Raw genomic sequence first — 19335 nt, 5'->3', positions numbered from 1 at the left:
CCAGAACACATTGTAATGGAATGTCTTTTTAATCGAAGGAGTTTCAAAAGCAAACATTGTGAACTCCTGTGCAGGTGTTCCACAGATGCAAGGAAGCTCTCAATAAATCTGGGTTCTGCTTAAGACCTTGTGTGATCTCTTTTCCTCCCCTCAGCTATCATCGCCATCATGGTATTCACGCATGTCATGTGGCTTGGACTCTGGGCCAGGGCTCCATACCTCAGACCTTCAACTCAAAGTGAGCACTCTATCTGTTGAGCCACAGTGCCACTTCCCACTTTTTCTGTTTATGGGGTACCAAGTAATCTAACCCAGGGCGTCCTGCGTGGCAGGTGAGCCACTCTACCACTAGGCCACATAGCACTCTTACCATTTGAGCCACAGCTCCACTTCTCTACCACTGGAGCTGCAGCTTCATGTTGGGCAATTGGGTGGTACATGGGAGATAAGCCCAGCCTGGTTCCAAACTAAAATCCTCAGGTTGAGACCATGGGCACGATCTCACCCCCACCCCCTGCTGCGCCTGGCAAAACTTCGGTTTGAGTGGGGATGTAGGGAAACAAGGAGCCTCCTTCATTTTTTGTTACAAGTATGAACTCACAAGTGAAGAGGGAAAGAAAAGGAAGAAGAGGAAGGAGAGAGTCAAGAAGCGGGAAAAAGAGAAGGAAGGAAAGGAAAATTGTGAAGAAGGCAGGAAGGAAGGGAAAAGAGAAAGAAGGAGCCAGGCACAGGTGGCTCAAGCCTGTCATCCTAGCTTCAGGAAGCTGAGCTCTGAGGGTTGATTTAGGTCTGAAGCCAGCTGGGGAAGACGAATCCAAGAAGACACCCTTCATCTCCAATTAGAGGCACAGCTCAAGTGGTAGAGGATTAGCCTCGAGTGAAGAAGCCCATCCAGAGTGTGGGGCCATGAGTTTGAGTTCAGTACCAGCAGGGAAGGAGGGAAGGAAATAGGAGGGAGGGAGAGAAAGAAAGAAAGAAAGAAAGAAAGAAAGAAAGAAAGAAAGCAGAGATGTATGGCAGAGAGACACTCCTACATTGGAGAGGGTTGGAGAAAGCCTTGAATAGGGTGGAAGGGAACCCAGAGACCTGAGCAAAGAGCAGGAGCTGGTCCCCTAGATGCCACCAGGGAGGGCTGTCCCAGGTAGAGGGAACCCCACATGCAGCGACTGAGAGGGGTGTAGCCAGATGTGGAGTCCAGAATGCATGAGGAGAGCGGAGGGAGGATGAGATTTTACTGAGTGCTCAGGTAGGTTCTTCTGGTTTTTCTCAGACCAGCCTCAGACAGGAGTGTCTTCCGCCACCTCCTCAAGGAAGGCCCATGCCGTCAGGGTCCGCACAGCAGTCTTGGGCAGTTCTAGAGACCAGGCCTACAGGGGCCACCGCCCAATCTGCTCTGCATCCAGTGAAGGACAAGATCTAGAAGAGGGAAGGTGGACAGTGAGCAGATGTCTCCTATTTCCCTCATTTCCAGATAAGACCCCTTCGATAGGGTCCAGATCCAGGGGGATACATATAGGTAGGGGGTTCACCGGACCCTGGGTGCTGAGGCTGAAGCCCGAATGGATGAAGAAACAAGACCTCATCTGCACCAACTGGCTGGGCGTGGTGGAGCACACAAACAGTTCTGGAGAAAAACAAGAGACCCTACTGGAAAATAATGAACAAAGTGGGGAGGGGACCTGATTGAGGGGTGAACACCTGGCGGGCAGAGCCAGGCTGCACAGCCATCCCAGGCCCCTTTTCTGAGACATGTGCAGCGGGGGCCCTCAGGAGGCGCCAGCAGAGAAGCAAGGGAGGATGGGAGAGGCTGCCCCCACACATGCCCGTGCATGTACCCCACGGTGTCCTGGGCTCCACCGGCAGTGGAGTCCTTGTCCACACAGGGTGGGGCCGAGGTTAGGCAGTGAGAGGCAGCCAGGCCACATCCTTCCCCATCCCCCTTGCCCCACCACCCCGCACATGCACACCACCTGGCCCAGGCCACATCCTGTCCCTGGAGCTAGAGGACCTCAGGCCTCAGCTCCCCTAATCCCCTCCCCACTGCAGACCTCGGGGCCATAGACTTGTGGAGACTGACAACTGTTCCCATCCTCCCCATCCTCCCCATCATCATCATCATCGTAATCGTCATGGTCGTCATCATCACCATCTTCACCGTTATCACCATCATCATCATCACCAAGGATTCTTCTAGGCTGGGCGTCTATGTGGCTGAAATGTTCATTTCTTATATGTTTATCATCTCGAGTGTATCACCTATTATGTATGAGTTGTGATATAGTATACATTTCTTTTAAGTCTAAATCATTTTATTATATCATGTGTTGATAGATGTCATGTTGAATTACAAATGTCGATATCTACACTTTCCACAGGTAATATATGTTCTATTGTAGGGTATATGAATTACTATTGTATTACACATTTGAATTTATAGTATACATTATTTTTACTCAATTATTGTATTATCTAGTAGATACGAACCTATGTATTCTATAGTATCCTCTATTTTATTCTGGCATCTATCATTGTTGCATAGTTTATAGTAGGTAGTATATTATATACCAATTTATATCACATGTTATGTATGTATTTGTAACTACACATTTCATAGGTGAAATTGTATTACTTGGATTCTATCCTGTGAATTTTAGTATAGATTATATGACTGTATATTTTATCGTGCCATCTGTTGTTTTATTATATCATCTATTTATACTATGGTTTATATTTGCATTATATTAAACATGATGATATTGAACAATCTCCGATGTCTTTCCATTATAAAATAGCTGAGGATAACTGATCAACCCGGAGATCTTCCTGGTTGATAGCTGATCGACCCGGGGACCCTCCTGGTAACAGCTGGTTGACACAGGGACCTTCCTGGGGACAGCTGGTCGACCCAGGGACTCCCAAGGTCAGCTGGTCTCCCCGGGGAATCCCTCGGTTCACCCCCCACCTCCTAACTCAGGCCTCAGAACACTGGGAACCATGGGAGGGTGGAGACAGCTGCAGCCCTCTCCCTCTATGAGGGCCTGAAGACCTCTCAAAATAAGGCCCACCCGAGCTGAAGCCCGGCTCGAGGTGATACAGCCCGGGCACAGATAGGCCCTTTACTCCCCAGATGACCCCCAGGAGCCCTCACCCCAGAGGGCAGGATTTCTGTCTGCATGCGGCCGGAGTGGCCATCCCAGGCCCGTGCCCTCGGCCCACCCTGTCTCACACACAGAGGGGGAACCCCAAGTCAGCCTTTCCTGGGGACCCTTGCCTTGGTGAGGCTCAGGGAACTCGGAGGACTGAGAAATCCATACCCAGGGCCCACCTTCGCTTGGAGGGGGAGACCCCGAAGTCTGCCTTTCACGGGGATCCCCGCCCGGAAGGAGCCCTGCCCAGCCCCTATCCCAGCAGCAGCAGAGGGAACCCTGACCTCTCCGCCCCACTCTGCTCTGGTGTCTGAGAAGCCCTCCTTCAGTCTCTGTGGGGAACTCGGGCTTTGGGATACAGTTAGTCTCTATGAGCAGGGCCGACACTGGGGCCCCTCGCCCACCATAAGGGGGACCCAGAAACCACCGCTCCTGGGGAGCCCTGCCCGAGCAGGGGCCAGGATCCGTGGCCCACCTGCCCTCTCCAAGGCCAAGTCGGCCGAGGCCGTCCCTGGGTCCCTGGCTCCCAGAACCTCCCCAGGGGCTGCTGGGTGCGGCTGTGGGTACTCCCATGTCACCCTGTCCTGCTCCGGCATCTGCCAGGCCTGGGCCCCACTAAACAGGCAGGATCGGCACCCAGACTGCTCAGAGTGGGGCTCCCCGCCCAGGGGACTGGTCCTGTACCCCCAATCTCAAGATGGACCTTGGACTTTGAGTTTCCAAAGTCCAGGGAGCCACCACACACTGCCGCATGGGTGCCAGTGGCCCCGTGGGGTGGCGCCCTGATGGGAGGACTCCCCATCGACACTGCGGAGCCTCCACCCCTGGGGGTCTCAGTGACAGGCCGCCTGCCCCTGCGGTCACTGGAGGAAGGAAGGGGTGCCGGGAGATGATCACCCCGCACCCCGTGAGTGGTGGTGTCCCTCTTTTACACTGTGGCAGATGTGTCCTCCTTGTCCCCAGACTGGTGAGCTCACTCACGGGCCTTGTCATGGAGGACCAGGGAACCGCACCCAGGCCCAGCGGAGGCACACCCGTCCTCATAGCCACTCCTCATAGCCACTCTGGACCCTGCCTGGGAAGGACCACCAGGGTTCAAGTGAGGGCTCCCAGCCCCCCACACCTCATGACTGTGGCCTTCTGCCTGTGTCACCTCCCTGAACCTACTAAGCCCTTCAGGGCCGGCCGGCCTCCCTGGATGAGGACCAGGAGGCAAGGCCTGGGTCCTCCCCATGGGTGCTGTGAAGCTATCACCCAGGGGTCCCAGAGCAGGGTCGTGTGGAGGCTGCGGCCCCAGCAACCCGGTATCGCCCTGGGTCAGCCTTCTCCCGTGGTGGGCTAGTCCCTTCTGTATGTTCTATGTCTGCCTCTGATGGGGAGCTGTGGGGGCTGGGTGTCCCCAGTCAGGTTCCAGAGTGTTGGGCACAGTGGGGAGTCATCACCCCCAGCAGACATACCACTTTTCCATGCATGACTCATGTGTTTTGGTCCCATGGTACTGTGTCGGACCACCCCCCCCCCCCACAGCCATCCGGGGGCCCTCTGGGGTGTTGTGTGCCAATGCTTCCCAGCCCTGCTGCACCTGTCCGTATGGTGTCTCTCTCAGGGAAAGGGCACACAGATGAGTCTCCCCATCCTCACCCTGGTGTGCTACAGGAGGGGACAGCAGGCCTGACTGTCGCGCCGCGCATAGGCCCGTGTGCGTTCCAAAAGCACCAGAGGAAGGGAAGAGGTGCTGTACTACCCCCCTCCCGTCCCCTGTCAGGGGCAGCCACTTGTGTTCATGTGTTGGGCCTTCCCATTCAGCCATAGGGTCTGTCTCTCACCCCCAGCCAGGGGAGGGCTGTGTCAGGGATGGCTCAGCACGTGAAAAAGTGTGTGCTTTCTGGTGGAAGATTTTGTGGGCCTCTGGCCTGTGTTCCCATCCTTTTCTCCACTTCTTCCTTGGCCTCTTCCCAACGGGGCACGGTCTGACACTGCCCCTGTTGCCCTGGTCTCCGTAGTGCTGCCTGGGTTTTTCTTGTCTTTTTCTTCTTCTTTGTTCACTTTTTTTCTGTTTACTTATACTTTTCCTGTTCTGGTTCTCCTGAGCATTTGGGAGTCCTGGATGTATGCCACTTGAGCCCTTATTCCTCCTCCTTCTGCTTACTCTTCTCTCCTTCTTCCTACCCTTCCTGGGGTTGTGATCGATGTGGTGACTGGCATCCCCTCACGGGCCCGGGATAAGCCATGCCAGGCGAAGGACGGATGTTCATGGCAGACTGGACTGCTCTTTTCATTCTGTCTGTGGGCCCCTGGCTTCTCCATCCCACCGGCGGTGGTGTGTGGGAGGCAGGGGTGCAGCCTCCAGGCTCGATCTGGCTCTCCCCACCCTTGCCATGAGGTCGGGGAGCTGTTTTCTAGAGGAGGTGGGTTAATCTGATCTCGCTACTATCCTTCTAGCTACAGGTTACGGCCCCCCACCTCCCCTGTGGGGTCGGTCCTGTGTGCTTCCCATGGGAGCTTGAGCTGAATATGTCTTTCTGTGGTGTCGTTATCGTTCCTGACCCACCCGGGCTGTCTGGAGGGTGTTGAGCTAAGGAAAAGGACTGAATCTCTTTCAGGTGTGGGAGACCTGAAAAGGCGCAGAGGATGGCAGACATTGGTGTGGGTTCTTGGTCTTGGAAGATGGGAGAGACCTCAAGAGGCAGGTGTGTGTGTGTGTGGAGGGGAAGTCTGTGGAGAAGATCCCCAGCTGTTTTGGTGGAGTCTGGTGAGTACCAATCTTTCCACTCTTTTCGGGAGAGGAAGATGGGGAAGGATCAGGGCCGTTCCTCCAGGGTGGACCCCAATCTGGCTGCCTCATTCCAGGGTTGTGGGGGGATGTGGAAGTTGGAGGTAAGAGCTGGAGCCAAAGGCAGGCAGTGGCAGCAGCAGTGCAAGCACCTCCTTGGTGGAGGAGGAGGAAGTCCCGGGGGTGGGGGGGATGGTGTCCTGTGGCTGCACACCCACCCCCTCCACCACACGTGTGTACAATGGGTTGCTGTGTTATGAATAAAAGGGTGAGGTAAGCACAAAAGTATAGCAGTCAATAGTCATATCTGGGTGTGTCCAGCCCAGCAGTAGGTGCCAGGAGCGGTTGTGCACCCAAATGTGTGCCAACCCAGCCACTGATTCACCTACCCAAGCGTGGAGTGTGGTGTCCCAGAGTGGTGTCCCTGGCCCTGAGCCCCGTGTTCCTGTCAGTCAGGCCAAGTGGGAGAGGGGAGAGGAAAAAGGAGGGAATAGACAGAGAGAGGCAGGTAGGTAGGTGGAGTTAGGTAGGAGGGAGGAGGTGGGGGTGGGAGGCTGTGGGAGGTAGCAGGCAGGGAGCAGGGTGGACAAAGGGAGGGGGTTAAATGGAGACAGGAGGCAGAGGTGGGGAGATAGGGAGGTGGGGCAGTAGAAGAGAGTTGGGGAGTCAGGAAGAGAGTTGTGGATGGAGGCTGGGAGGGGTAGATGAAGGAATGTAGCAGGAGGAAGGGGGAAGCAGGGTGGGTTGAGGGAAGCAGAGGGAATAGATGGAGGTGGGAGGGGGAGGCAGTGGTGGGGAGGTAAGGAGACAGGGGTGGGGGTAGAGGAGAACATTGGGAAAGCAGAGACAGAGAGTTGGGTGAGAGAGGTAAGGAGGCAGGGTGTGGGTAGAGGAGAGCCTTGGGGATGGGGAGGCAGAGGCAACAGAGTTGGGGAGGGAGGCAGAGGTGTGAAAGCAGGGAGGTAGGTCAAGGTTAGAGGAGAGCATTGGGGAGATGGGGCAGGGAGGCAGGCAGAGAGTTGGGGAGGAAGGAAGAGGCAGGGAGCTAGGGAGAGTTAAGGGGGGAGGGAGATACAAAGACAGAGACAGGGAGAGGTAGGGAGACAGAGGCAGGAAGAGTTAGGGAGGTGGAGGTAGGGAGATTGTGTGGGGTAGGGAGAGGGAACTAGGGAGAGAAGGTACAGGGCAGGGAGAGAGTGCAGCTGTGGTGGGGGCAGCAGTACAGGGCAGGAAGGCAAGAAAGCAAAGCACAGTCAGCAGGCAGGCCAGGGTGTAGCAATGCCTTTTATTTCTGGGGTACTTGAGCCCTCCCTGTTGTGTGTCTCTCTCTCACCCCCCAGCACAGGCCAGCCCGCCCAGTGTGTGCAGTCTCTACTTCTTCCTGTCTCTCGCCTGCCCCGTCCCCCTGCCCACACACACTAAGCCATGAGCCCTAACTGAAACATTCCTATGCAGGCCAGGGCCACTTGGGCAGACAAAATGGTACCCATGTAAGCAACCCCCCCAGGAGTAGCTTAGGGTTGGGTTGGAGCCAGAGTAGCCAAGCAGGTGTACCTGCACCACTGCTGCCCCACCTTCCTGTGCTGCTGATGCTTTCTCTTCACTTCCTGCCTGCAGGAACTCCCCCTAAAGGCCGGATTCCTCCCCTCCTCCTCCCCACTGCAGTTCTATGTCCTCATCTGGCATGGTTTCTCTCTCGCATGCACATTCCCCCACCTCTAATGTAAGGCTCTGCTGTACTTCCAACCCACCACTCCATGGGAAAGCACATTTTGGAGTCCCCCCAATCATCAGCCCAGGTCTGCACCCACCAGCCACATCCTCCAAATGTCTTCTCCTTGTCCTCTTCTCTGTAATGTGCCAGCTTCCTCTGCCTGATTCTCCCCACCACCACCATGGCCATGGCCTTCCAAGGTCCCGGTCCGCCCACTGGTGAGTGTGTCCAAATGCCTGAAGGAGCCGGCCCCCAATTCACCCCAATGCTGCCCGTCTTCCCGAGCACTGGGTCCCCTGTTCTTCCCTTCTCCTGCCGTCTGCTTCTGCTCCTGTTGACTGTGCCGGCCCCCACTTCACTCCACCTCTCCCCCCACTATTGCTGGTTATGGCTTTTCTGAGATTAATGCCTCTCCCTGCTCCATCTCCACCTTGTCCTCTTGTTTGTGATGTGTCCTGGTTCTTCATCTTGTCTGCCTGACCACCTCAACACCATGGCCTTCAAAGGTTCTGGCCCACCCACTTCCACCTTGCCAAAAGCTGGCAGGAGCAGGGGACCCATTTTATCCCAGAACCAACCTGTCCTCACGTAGGGCATCTTCCTAACCCTTCTCCTGCTATCAGCTTCTGCTGTTCCTACCCGGCCAGGACAGCTTCCATCATTTCCTTCTCCTTCCCCCTCTTCTGCTGCCTAAGGCTTTTCTGAGCTCATCTCCTCAAAACAAATCTTTGGACACCAAATGCCTGACTCACACCCTTCCCTGTCTGTGCATCCTCATTCTTCACCTTTCCACAAGCAGTGGAGCATCTGCTTTCTGAGCACTGGACCCCGGCTCTTTCCTTTTCCTGCTGTCTGCTTCTGTTGCTGCTGTTTGTGCTGGGCCTGGCCCTGGCTCGCCTCACTACAACCTCCCTCCCCCCACCTCCCCTGCTCCCTGTGAGCTCATGACTCTCTCCAAACCCAGGACACCAAATGACTGACTGCCCCCCCTCCCTTAGTTTCCTTGTCCTCTTCTCAGTGAAGTCTGTGTCCTGGTTCTTCAGCTTTCTCTAAGCAGGCCACATCCTCAGCCTGGCTTCCCCACCTCCCAGGCCTGCAAGTCCCCCCCCTGGTGTGTGAGCAGGGGACCAGCTTGGCCCTGAAACCACCTGGTCCTCCTGTCAGGCAACTTCCTGGGCACAGGGCCGCTTCTCTTCCCTTCTCTCGCCATCTGCTTCTTCTTCTGCTGCTGCTCTCTATGCCAGGTCTCATCCTGTTGGGCTCCACCTCTGCCCCCCCCCACTCTCCTGGAAACGCATGCATCCCCTCCCAAAACCCTGGGGATCCAAGGAATGACTCAGGTCCCCCTCCTCCCTCAGACTCCTTGTCCTCTTCTCTGAGGAATATGTATCCCATTCTTCAGCTTTCTCCAAGCTGGCCAGCCTCCTGTGCCTGGCCTCTTCACCCCTCCCTCCCACTGTCCCCTGGTGAGAGTGTGTCCAAATGCCCACACGTGGCCAGTACCTGCTTCTCCCTAGAACCACCCTGGGTTGCTGTCTATACTGGATGGCCCCCAAGGATCCCAGTCGCTGAAGGGCTGAATCCGTGCCACCCAGCCTCGCTGCCTCAAACTGGCCCAGTCTTCCCATCAGGGATCCTCTTCCTCCTCTTTGTTCTTCCTTCCCCCTCTCCCCCCTTCTGGGTGACATGCCCATGGGCCCCATCCCTGGCACCGAAGGTGGCTTTTTTGAGGGTGGACTGGAGCCATCCCCTGCTCACCCGTCTTCCCCTAGTCTCCTGAATCCTTGGTTCCCAGGTCTGTGCCCCACTTGGTCTGGCTCCCTCTGCCAGCGCTGCCTGGCATGGGCAAAGCTGCTCAGTCCAACTAAGTGGAGGTCGGCAACCAGGGTGGTGGCCACCTCCCCTTGCCCAAGGTGTCACAAGCTCTACCCCCATCCTGAGCCCCAACCCCTGCCCCACCCCTTCCCCCCAGAGCAACAGGACATGCCCACTCCCATCACGCCCATCCTGTGGTCCCCTGTGTGAGCACAGGCACACATGGACCAGGAACCTAGTGGTTGGTAAAAGCAGTTCTAGTTCAACCTCGCCTGTCTCTTCCCTCTCCCAACCCTGTCCCCACTCAGACAGGTGGATCTTGAGCCCACTCGAGGGTTCATGGGCCCTTGGTGGAGTGGCCGACCCAACTGGTCCTAAGCCATGTTGGCTTAGGTTAAAGACACCTTATGTGTATGTTCCCTGCATAGGATATCTATCACCATACATATACATAGGTATTCTATGCTAGGCCCGTGTGAGTGTGTGTGTGTGTGCACAGACACACACACACACACACACACACACACACACACACAGGAGCACAGACTCTGGTTCCACAGGCCCATATGATCCCCTATGTCTTTCTCCCATGTGGAAGGCACTCTTCCACTGGAGATCCACGGCTCTGAGTCTGGCTCCCTCCTAAATCCCCGGTCTCTGTGAGGGGGTCAGAACGTAGATCTTCACACACTATGGTCTCCTGACTCTGATTCTATGAAAAGCCTCAGAGCCACCTTCTTCCTCTGAGCCTACAGAGACCAATGGAAAATGGAAGTCTGAATGACTTCTTAGAAAGCATCTGACTCAACCTCCTCCTCCCCCCTTCCCCGCCCCCCTCCTCCCCCCTCTCCCTCCTTGTGCACTGGAATGAGTCGCACCAGATGAGACCCCCATCCCTGGGCTCTATGGAGCAGAGCAGCTAATTAGCTGAGCAGATGGAGCCACATCTCCTTAATTTCCACCTCATACAGCCCCCCTTCACCTCCACTCTCCTGTCACATCCTCCACACTCTTTCCAATTTTATCTTTCATTCATTGCCTAAGGTCTTTCATTGCTTCTTAAATCTTCCTGCTCTTAGAAACCCCTCCCACCAGCCCTCCCAACAGAAATGGCTTTTAGAGGCCCTGCCAACCACAGGTACCAAAGCTACCCCCCCCACACACACAAACAGATCAGATCTGCACCCGAACACCCCCAGAAGCCCAAGTTGCTGAGCAAGTCTTGCACCACCATCTTCCCTCCTCATCCCTCCTACCTCATTCTATCCCCGGCCACTCACTGTCACCAAGATCTTGCTGGGCTTCTTCACTTCCTGCGTGCAGCTCTCCTGGTCTGTCAGGAAGAAATTTTAGGAGATGCCCCCGCAACATACACAGAGTGCCAGAGGCCCCATCTGACCCAACCCCCCTGGCCAGACCTTCCCTGCTCTGCCCACTGCTGAGCCAGAGGGCTGCTCCCCACACACGGTGCATCCTCCCTAGCTCCTTCCGGGCCTTGATCCTGCACTGTGCTCTCCCTCTCCACCTTCCTGGTGCAGGAAGGAGCTCTCCATGGCGGGTAAAAGTTTGTGGGACACGCCCCTACCCCATCCCCCCAACTAGGGAGCGAAAGGCCCAATCCCACCGCTCCCCCCACTCCATTGAGACAGCCCACTGGGAGACAGAGGGGCTTCCCGGTAGGGCTGGGGTCAGCTGAGCACCTGGCTCATGTCTCTCCCCTCTTCCTTCCTGGCATGTGTCTGCTGTGGGCTGTGCAGGTGCATGTGCCTTTCCCCCAGCCCCTTTCCTCTGGAGATGCCTTTCCTCACCCCACCTGGGGAGGGCACCAGCTGATTCCCCACCCCCCACCCCCCCACCCATCCCTGGCTTCTTCTTGGCTCCCTCTTGGCTGCCCAGCCCTATGCACCCAAGTCCGATCTGTGTGGGAAATCCAGAAGCTGTCCCACATTCCCACCGGAGGCCCCCGCCTCCACTGCTCCCAGATGTGTCTTGAGTTTCCTCCCCCAGGCCCCCCCCATTTCCCCCGGAAATGACCTCTCAGGGCCCTGGCCACACATGTTGCCAAGGCTCTCTGTTGGCTCCTGGGCCATGTCAGCCCCAGTGGGTCTGAATTCGAGAGGCTGCGGGAGCCAGAGGGGACCCGAAGGCTGAGGGCAGCCTTCCCCCATCTCCTACCTTCCCCTTCCCCAGATGTTATGCTGGGAAAGGGCAGGCCCTGCCCACTGATGGCGATGGCACCCCATTGGCCCCACCAGTATGGTCTGCTGTGCTGTAGCAGAGCCCGCGAGAGGCCTTGTTCCCCCTCTCTCCCTGCAACTGGATGGCAGCTGCCCAGAATTCCCCCTCCTACCTTCTCCCTTCCCTGAAGGCCAGCTTCAAGGGTTCCCAGGTGGAGCCCTGCCCCTTCTCCCCTACTGGCCTCCCAGGGCCCTGCCCACTTAGTCCACCCACTGGGTTGGTCAGCTCCCCATCGGCCGCCCCATCCTGGCAGCCCTAGTTGGTTCTCATTGAGAAAGCCCGGAACTCCTGCCTTCCCCTTCCCTGCCTGGCAAGGCCCTTTCCTGCCTACTGCTCCTGTCTCTCTCACCCTGACCCGCCCCGTCCTGCTTTTCCTAACCATGGCGGTCTAGGGGTCCAGAAGGCACACTGCAGAGACCCTCTCCCCATCTGCTCCCTCCCCTGCTCCTCCCCTTCCCCCATGGGCCCCACCTCCTCCACTCCTGGCTGGCCCCTGGCCTAAGTTTCAGGCCCCTTCCACCTTCCCCCCTGCAGGCTAAGCCTTCCCCACCCGTCCTGGGTGGCTGAGCCCTCTCAGAATGAGAAAGGCTGCACAGGCCATCAGCAGTCAGTTCCCAGCCTTGGAGCTGGCTCCAAGTTCATCCCTTCAGGGCCTGCTCTTTCCTGGGGCAAAGTTCCCACGCACAGGCCCCAGTTTCCCATTCTAATCCCCACCCTCATTTCGCTTCTGAGGGCCCCGCCCCCTGAGGGTGCTAAAACCCACTTGGCCAGCTCTGCTCCGTGTTACTCAGTGAGGGTGGGCCTGGATAGGAAAGCCGGTGGGATTCAGAGGCCCTGCAGGAGAAAAGAGCACCATGGAGCGCCCAAGTCTTACCTTTCTGCTTCCCAGCGTACTCCCAGCATGACTTCCAGCTTCCTGTGGTGCAGGGCCACCCTCTGCTTTCCAGGAAATGACTCCAGGAGCCAGCCTGCTCCCATGGGTTGGTGGGGGCAGGAGGGAGAGTTGCCTGGGCCTCGGCCTGGGGATCTCGCCTGGGGTATCAGGGCCAAAAAACCCATTGGTAACAAGGCACCAGTTGTGGGTCTTGACTGGGATCCCAGCAGCAGCAGTAAAGATGGGGCTGGTCCGGGCTGCGGTCCTGCCCAGGAAACGGATGTCAGCAAGGCGAGAGGGTGGGGCCCCTGTGTGGGTCTGTCCCACATGCACAGGGAACAGAAGGAAGTGGGTGGGCCCAGGTGGGCCCCTGCATCTGTTCTGCCCAGAATCCAGGGGATGGTGGGAGACCCACAGGGCAGGTCCTGCCCAAGGTGCTGGTACTGGCAGGCAAACTAGGGGGCTTAGCCCAGGGCCAATCTCGCCGAAAGTGCCGGTGCCTGCGGGTGAGAACCGATAGGTGGAGACCTGGTGCCAGTGGGTTAAGCTAGGGGATGGAGCCCCCGTGCGGGTCTCGCCTGAGGGAGGGTTTTCAGGTGGGCAGCCAAGGAGCAGAGGCCCCGTGTGGGTCTCCTCTGAGGTAGGGGATTCAGGAAGCTGAACTAGGGGGCGAGCCCCACTGTATGAGCCAATCTTGTCCGAAGCAACACTGCTGACGGGCGAGCCAGCCCCTTTCATTGGCCATGGCAAGTGTGTTCTTTCATTTGCACTGGAGGAAAGAGGCCAGAGGTGGGGCCTGTGGGGAATCTGCCCTTTCCCCTCCAGTGACCTGAGCCCTGTGGCCAGTCCCAAACAGGACTGAGAAGGGCTAATGCAAAAGGTCTTGCTCATTGAGTCCTTCCTTCAGCCAAGCAGACCTGTTTCCTTCCATGCTAGCCAGCCAACTGCATCATCCCTGGATGAAACCCCTTAGCCCTTAGCAGACAGTCTAGGATGGGGGCTTAGTTACTTGTGGAAGAGAAAGGACCAGCCCGTTGGAGCACTCCATCTGGAAAGGTGAAATCTAGAGAGATCCAAGCACCAGTTCTCATTTGGAAGGGGGAGTTTATGCACCACGGATGGAGGCCTTCTCTCCTTCTCTAAGATTCCCCAGTGGTAGGATGGAATGGGATGGTGTGAAGCCAGGCCTGACACATCTCTGAGAGCCATGAATGACTGAAATCAGGAATGGCAATCTCTGATTTCTAGGCAGGGTGTGTGTGTCTCAGAACGTGATTCTGCCCAGACCCCGTGGATATGTTTCTCACTGGCCTGCCAAACTCTTCCACATGGTAACTCTGTGCTTGCTGACTGCTCCCATGCTGTGCCAATGCCGTAGCAAGTAGCCTTAACTGGAGAAACCTGAGACACAATGAGAGCGGGAGGTGGTTCATGGTGTCTGAGCCAAGGAAGGATTTTAAGCTGAGTGAAACATACCTGGAAGTCTGGCTATGAACACACGAACACATGTTGCCCAGCGAAGAGATGCAGTTCGGGGGCCCCCAGGAAGCTGAAATGGGATGTGCAGCCTAGTAGGGTGCATGGGAGAATGTTCTAGTCTAGACACCAGGCACAGATAGAGAACAGGCCCTTAGAATACTTAAGATGAGCTGAGGGTTGCCTCAAACGACCTTGAACCCCCTCCATTCATTGACCACTTATGGCCCACCAGCAGTCTGGTGAATGGAAGAATACTGAAGAGGTAGGCCTTTGGAACAAAAGCCCTGGTAGGAGACACAGGAGGGAAGGGTAGGGCTCTAGAGGACCAGGCAACGCTTCTGGGGAGATCACAGGGAAAAAGGCCCAGATGCTAGGGCAGGAGGGACTTTCCTGCCAGGGGTCTAAAGGTGCTTGCTTTTGAATTTTTGCCCTGTGGACCACATCCTGGATGCAACCTCTCAGCCAGCATGTCTGCCCATCTGTGTAACAGCTGACCATGGTAGTCACTCTGGCTGACTGTCATGTCTTTTTAACTGTTCAGGTAGATGAGCCTTAGGTGTTGGCTCCAGGCTCCCTGAGCTTCCTAGCTGAGCTTGGTCTTACACGAACAAGTTTGGCACTGACTAGCAATGTACCTAGCAGAAGCATAGCCAAACCCTTTGGAGACATAGAGAGGAGGTAGTGGCCTTCAAATGGCCTCTGGGGGTTCTGGCTGGCTGTCTTCCCAGAGCCCACTGGGCCCACTGTCAACAAGAAAGAGGCATCTTGCTTCCGTCTCCCCTTTTTTATTTTTCTGGAGCTCTATGTGTCTTTCATGACGTGTGCTCCTCTTTCATCTCTTGATCTGTTTGTCTCTCCACCTGGCAGGTTGTGATTGGTTAGCCATCTCTCTTTTTCTCTCACTGCTCTGGCTGCCTTTGTCTCTGTCTCCCTGTTTGAATGCCTATGCATCTATCAATGAGTGGTTTTTGTCTGTTTTCCTCTAATTGTGTCCCATCCATCTTGCTCCTGGGTCTGTGGTCTGTCTAATTCAGTGTGTGTGTGTGTGTGTGTGTGTGTGTGTGTGTGTATTTTTCCCTCGTCTTTCCCTGTCCCCTTCCTGGGCACCTGTTGGCCTCTTCCAGACCTCGGATGGTGCCCTTCCTCCATGGCAACCTTGCCTCTTTAGCCCCCTATCAGGTTCTACAATGAATCCTAAATTGCCAGAGACCTGCATTCCATCTTTCCATCTTTTCTTTGAGGCCCAAGTCCAGCCTGTCCAAATCTTTGCCCACCTCCTGGAGATTCTGGTCAGCAGGGCCAGCTGGCATAGGTTCTCCCCTGCATCTGGAGGGGTGAGGGCTGAGTCATGCGTTGTCCATCATTTCCTCAGCTGGGCCCCTGGCTGCACGTCCTTCCTAGCAGGCTGGCAGTGGAGTGGGAGAAGGGGTTTGCTGGTGGCTCTAGCCAACTCTAGCTGGATGGCTGACTGAAGGCTGCCCAAGCAAGGAGGATCCGGGGCTACATGGAAGGTGAGGCCACGGTGGCTTGGAAGTATCCGTCGGTGTCTAGGAAATGTCAGCGTACCTTACCGCAGGAAAGTCTATCTTCCAACCCCAGCTGGGCCTCTCAGGTCCTTCTAGACAATTTCTAATGCCCAGAATACAGAGACACAGACTTTAGATTCCAGGGCCAGGGAACTGGAGGATGAAAGACTGGTATGTTCAGTACCTCAATGTTCTGGGGCATTAGCCTTGACCTGGCTATGCACCCCCTTGTGTTCGTTCACTTCTTAACCCAGTGCTGGCCACACATGGGCCACTTGTGGCAGTACTGTGGAAGTGGTAGGAGCAGCGGAAGTGAGATCTAGGGTGACCAAAGTCTGGATTTATGGCCTAATTTGGGGAGGGTGGTGAGGAAGGGTTTCTTTTCAAAAAAATCTTAGAGCTGGAGTTTGAGTTTGGCACTGTCCCTGAGCTTCCTTTGCTCAAAGCTAACACTCTACCACTTGAACCACAGCTTACCTTTCATCTTTTTTAGAAGTATAGTGGAGAGAAGAGTCTCACAGACTTTCTTGCCTGGACTGGCTTCAAGTTGCCATACAAAGAGCTCAGCCTCTTAAGTAGCTAGGTTTGCTGTTATGAACCACTGGCACCTGCTAAGGGTGTGTGTGTGTGTGTGTGTGTGTGTGTGTGTGTGTGTGTGTGTGTGTGTGTGTGTGTGTGTGTGTGTGTTTACCAGAGCTTGAACTCAGAGTCTAGGTGGTATCCTTTAGCTTGTTTGCACAAGGTTGGTGTTGTACCTCTCGAACTAGGGTAGCTCTACTTCCCAGCTTTTGGTGATTCATTGGAGATTAAGAGTCTGCTAAGGCTAGCTTTAATCTTGATTGATCCTCAGATGTCAGCCTTGAGTAGCTAGGATTATAGGTATGGACCACTGGCACCCAGCTGCAAGGATGTCTTTTCATACGCTTTTCTGTTCTAACAGCTGTCTACTTGCCCTGGCCTAGATCTCTGACCTCCACCTCAACTCCCAGCAATCAACTCCCAGCAACCCCTGACAATGTGGAGAACATAAAGCTCAAACCTTATCCCATTTCTTTGTCCTCAGGGGAGGGTATGTTTCTTCTAAACCCTGGGGTAGGAGGGGTAGCTGTAGATGGGTGCTAGGCTGGGAGAGAGTTATTCTGTTTTAGACAAGAAGCAAAGTGTGGCCAGAGGCTAATAGCTCATTCTATCATATTCTTAGCTCCTCAGGAGGCTGAGATCTGAGGATTGCTATTCAGAGGCAACCCAGCTAGAAAAGTCTATGAGGCTCTCTTCTGCAAATAACCACCAGAAAGCTGGAAGAAAAGATGTGGCTCAAGTGGTAGAGTGCTAGTTCTGAATGAAAACACTGAGGGACAGAGCCTGAACCTTGAGTTCAAGCCTTAGTACCAAGATGTATGCACATGTACGAGAGTGCACACATGCACGCACATGCACGAGCGCGCGCGCACACACACACACACACACACACACACACATAGAGGAAGGTGGTAATGATGAGCTGAGCTAGAACTGGGGGTAGTCCTGAGGCATAGTCATAGTAAACTCTCAAGGCAGATCAAGTGGTTTCTCCTGAAGTCCTCCTTGGGCTGAGTGGTTCTGGGCCATGGCAGTAAGTTCCATGGAACCTGTCCCTCCATCAGTGCATGGGGCCACAGGACCAAGGGAAATACACTACGGATGTTCCTTTGTAGTTGGCCCAAGGTTGCAGACCATCTGCCCCCAAGCCCTGGTGAGGAAAGCAGGACTCTCAGCCCTGGAACTCCTGGGATAACGACTGCTACAAGCAGCAGCCAGCTGGCTATGGATTCCTGAGCCTACAAGTCTTTCATGAGCCCAACCCAACACCCGCCCAAGGTGTGCCTGACAAATTTGCACTCTTGTGATACCTGTGTGAGTGGGCGTTAACTGGTCTATCCCTCCTGGCCCAGAACTGTGGTCTGAGACATCGATTTACTGCTCAGATCCACACAGCACCCATGACATATGCCATTCTGATGACCCGACCAATGACCTCTGTGCCCCAAGGCTCAACCCTTCTCTGATACTGTGGCCCGCTCTGTAGGCAAAAGTCTCCAAAGAGGCTGCTCAAGACTTTAAGAACACCTAGACATTGGGAGAGCCTCAGGGGCCTCAGTGGAAAATGCTCTGCTTAGAGCCCTATCGTGAGGTCCAAGCAGGTCATGGGGCTCAAACTCGGGGCTTGGGTGCTGTCCCTCAGCTCTTCAGCTTACTGTACTTGAGCTACAGCACCACTTCAGGCTTTCTGGTGGTTCCTTGGAGATCAGAGACTCCCAGACTTTCCTGCCTGGGCTGGCTTTGAATCACGATCCTCACATCTCAGCCTCTTGAGGAGCTAGGACCGGCATGAGCCATCCATGCCCGGCTGATCTGACCTTTCACCACAGTGGACTAGGAGCTCCTAAAAGCTTTTCTTTATTTTTTTCTGTGCCAGTACTGGTCTGGGCTCTGGTCTCTTAACTTTTCCTTCAAGGCTGGCACTCTACCACTTGAGCCACAGCTCCATTTCTGGCTTTTGGTAGTTCACCAGCAAGAAGTGTCTCACTGACTTTCCTCCCCTGAGTTGGCTTTGACCCACAATCTCTGATCTCAGTCTCCTGAGTAGCTAGGATTTACAGCAGATGAGCTAGTGGACTTAGAAAATTTTCTTAAGCAAGCATTCTTATTGCATTTGCCCTGACTCCTCCATGCAAAGGAGACCTGAGGTTCAGCAACTGTGAAAAATAGGCTTCTAGCCACAGGAAATGGCTGGGGTCCATGGCAAAAAGACAAGCTAATCTTCCCTGAGCCCCATTCTGGGACGCAAACCTCTGCCCTACCTGTGACTCAAGTACAAACTTTGACCCAGCCTAGAATGTTCTGTGAAGTTTGTCTGAAGCCACAGAACCTTCATTCCACTCACACCACCTGCTCTACACCACATCTCAGGACCTTTGCCCATGCTGTACCTTCTTCCTGGGGCTCTCTGTCCTGTTCCACATCTTAGAACTCCTGTGGAATTTTGGCACTGGTTATATCACCTCGTGGAGCAAGTCTTTCCTTCCCTTCTCCCTCTTTTTTTTTTTTTTGTAATATTGAGTTGCTAGAGATGGAACTTGTGCAGGCTGAATGGCAAATGCTCCATCTTGGTGTGTGTGTGTGTGTGTGTGTGTGTGTGTGTGTGTGTGTGTGTGTGTGTGTGTGTGTGTGTGTGTGTGTGTGTGTGTGTGTGTGTGTGTGTGTGTGTGTGTGTGTGTGTGTGTGTGTGTGTCCCAGTCCTGTGGTTTGAATTCATGGCCTGGATGCTATCTTATTCCTGAGCTTTTGTGCTCAAGGCTAGCACAGCTCTACTTCTGGCTTTTGGGGTGTTTAATTGGAGAAAAGTGTCTCATATAGACTTCCTGCCTACAATTGGGATCCTTAGATCTCAGCCTCCTGGTAGCTAAGATTAGAGGAGTGAGCCACTATCACCTGCCCTTGAATTCTTACCTATAACCTCGGCCCTCCTCTGAGTCCCTGAAGAATATGTCTCACCAGGCTTACTTTTTTTCTAGTCTTGTGGCTTGAACTCAGGGTCTGGGCATGTTCCTGAGCTTCTTTTGCTCGAGGCTACTACTTCTATCACTTAAGCCACAGTGCCACTTTTGGCCTTTTCTGTTTCTGTGGTACTGAGGAATCGAACCCAGGGCTTTGTGCAAGCTAGGTATGCACTGCACTCTATCACTAAGCCACATTCGCAGCCTAAGGCTCACTTCTAACAGGAGCTATGA

This window comes from Dipodomys spectabilis, unplaced genomic scaffold (assembly GCF_019054845.1).
Source record: "Dipodomys spectabilis isolate Male_0828 unplaced genomic scaffold, ASM1905484v1 ptg000108l, whole genome shotgun sequence".
Lineage (NCBI taxonomy): Eukaryota > Metazoa > Chordata > Mammalia > Rodentia > Heteromyidae > Dipodomys > Dipodomys spectabilis.
Note: the sequence above shows the minus strand (reverse complement) of the source record.